Here is a 2,757-nt window from a genome sequence, read left to right as displayed (position 1 = left end):
AAGATCATTGTCTTTCTAGTCTGGGAAGACTTCAGCTCTAGGCACTAAACAGACTTGGCCTTTCTTTGTGGGTCAGGAGTGCTGCATAAGCAGTGCACTAGGGCCCCTGGGTGGGGGAAATGCTGCACAATGTTCTCTGGGGAGCAATTCTGGCTGACTGAAGGAACACTGATGAAGCTGTAAAAAGAACAGGAGTACTTGTGGCACGCCTCCAGAACCAGCCATGTCCAACCCTCCTTAAGGGAGGGATGATAACTATAACGCAAGGCTTTTGAGATTGATGAGAAAAATAAAGAGGAAAGGAGGTATCCTCAGGATTCCCAATGCAAAGAGAGGGGAGAAGGGCCTGATTCAGTCCCCACTGAAGTCAGTAGGAACCTTCCCATTGACTTCAATGAAGTGGATTAGACTTCAAACATATATGGAAGAGGTATGGGATCAATCTATAATTATATTTCTGTTGCTGATCTTTCTTTTCTTAGCCACTCTCAGTTTTCTGTAGCTACTGTATGATTTCTTTAGGTTTTCATGGCAGCAGGAACAGAGTGTCCTGGGGCAGATATCTTTTGAGCTGAGGAGCTATATTCCAGGTTGCATAGGACTTTCTATTTACGATAAATATTAGAGGTAATTGGATGTATGTAGAGAACACTCCCCTCCCAAACATTTGCTGATGGATGAAGCGTTGTTCATGTGCCAGGAGCTAAATTACTCACTTTGACTAGAACAGTCATTTTATTTCAGACCCAATGTAAAGAAAGCAGCACTCATTTAGTTCTTAGTGCTGTGATCTGGAAGTCAGGCTGGGAAAACATTTCTCACATTATGTAAAATGAGAATGCTCTTTGAAAATAGTAATTACAATTGGCCTTTCCAAGCCAACCGTTCACAGCAGACATCTTTGCTGAAACATGATCTCACTTATGACACTGGTACTGCTACATTTTAGTTAATCGCAAAAGAATATAAGCAAATTTCATGCTGCTTTAATAATGATTCATCAAGGCAAGTGCTTACCAGCTGAATATTCAAACATTTTATAACAATGTTGGGGGTTTTTAAACACTAATTCTTTTCTCTTTATGTTTTCAGGAGTTTCTGAAAGTATCCCTATGCAAGAGGTTTAGTACAATCAAGTATTCAAGGCACAAGACTGTGTAATATACGAGCCAAATTGTCATGGACCACAACCTGCTCCATGGTACATTGGTGAGTTGGATTGGAGCAGAGAAGGAGTTAGGGAGTCCCCTCTCCATCTCATTCTGTGCCAGCAGAGCAGCAGGGTCGGCTACACACTTCTTGCCTAAGAAAGTGGTTTGCTGCTAGGAGACTGGACTGGCTACTGCATCAACTGGTGTAGCACACTCCTAAAGGGCCATGAGCTGCCAGCCAGAAGGTGTAATCAGATCATCAGTACATATGATGCAACATGCAATAATTAGCTAGGGGCATAGACTGCTCCTTTTTTTAAGGGCCTGACCATATTTCCCATGGATTTCAGTGGAAGCAGGATCAGGACTGGAAGCAATGTACACTGCTGCTCTTTTACCATGCCTGTCAACCCCATCTGCCCCAAACCAGCCAGCCTTGCAACAGCAAGATGGCTGTGAGAGCTTACTCACACTCATCACCCCCTACAAAATAATTAGGGCAAGATTTAGCCATCATACTTGCTTTATGTATGGGAAATATAAGTAACACTCAACATTATTCTAAAATACTGTAACAAAAGATTAAAAACTCACAAGCCATTCTCTCTCTACTAACTAGCCTGAGCAGACATTTTAAAAGAATGATATGCTTTGACCTCTAAAGGTAAAGCCATGCCAGAGAAGAACACTACTTCTATTAGCAAGAAATGAGCACGTCTACAGTGAAAAGACCATTTCTAATAGTCATTGAATGACACAAGCAACTACTGCTGAATTCTTCTGAACATCTGAAAGTTGACCACATCAGCACTTTGCTTTTGAACCTAGGGAGCTCATGTATGTAATAACTATATAAACAAGCATTTAAAAAGTCATGAAAAAAACATCATGGATCATGCCTGACCCTATTACGATCACAAGAACTATTGGTATGCTAAACACAGGGTTGTGAGTTCAATCCTTGAGGGGGCCATTTAGGGATCAGGGGCAAAAATCTGTCAGGGACGGTACTTGGTCCTGCTGTGAAGACAGGGGACTGGACTTGATGACCTTTCAAGGTCCCTTCCAGCTCTATGAGATAGTTGTAGTTATATATATGGAGATATACCTGTTTTGTTCTCATTTCAGTAGCTCCATATCCCACTGCTAGGAAGCTTCTCTGAATGGCCTCTTGGCTCAGATCTCTCAAAAGTCTCATCACAAAAACTCTCTCAATTTTAAACATAATTTTACACCAGAAATTCTGAATCATGAAGTTGTTTTTAGAAAATATTGTTTACGCCAAAGTAATTGATCCCACATAATTTTAACCTCACTGAACTAAATCATTGCCATAAAGACACAAAAAGCACAATACAAAGGGCCATATTCTGCATCACTGAAGTCAATATAAATTTTGGCATTAACTTCACTGGGCACAGTAAACAGTTCCTTTTGAATTAGCTTGAATGCAAGAACCCCTAAATTAGGGTAAAAAATTTAAACAGTAGATCAGGTACTTCCATTTCCTGAAACCTTCCAAAACATTTCATGAGGCATATTTTCTTCTTGGTGCACACATAACACTGGTCTACAATTTTTGAGAAGTCGTCTGCTTCAGAGATAA

Source organism: Terrapene carolina, unplaced genomic scaffold (assembly GCF_002925995.2).
Source record: "Terrapene carolina triunguis isolate 2854851 unplaced genomic scaffold, T_m_triunguis-2.0 Scaffold85, whole genome shotgun sequence".
In the NCBI taxonomy this organism is placed as follows: domain Eukaryota; kingdom Metazoa; phylum Chordata; order Testudines; family Emydidae; genus Terrapene; species Terrapene triunguis.
The sequence above is the reverse complement of the archived record's forward strand: the minus strand, read 5'-3'. Positions refer to the sequence as shown.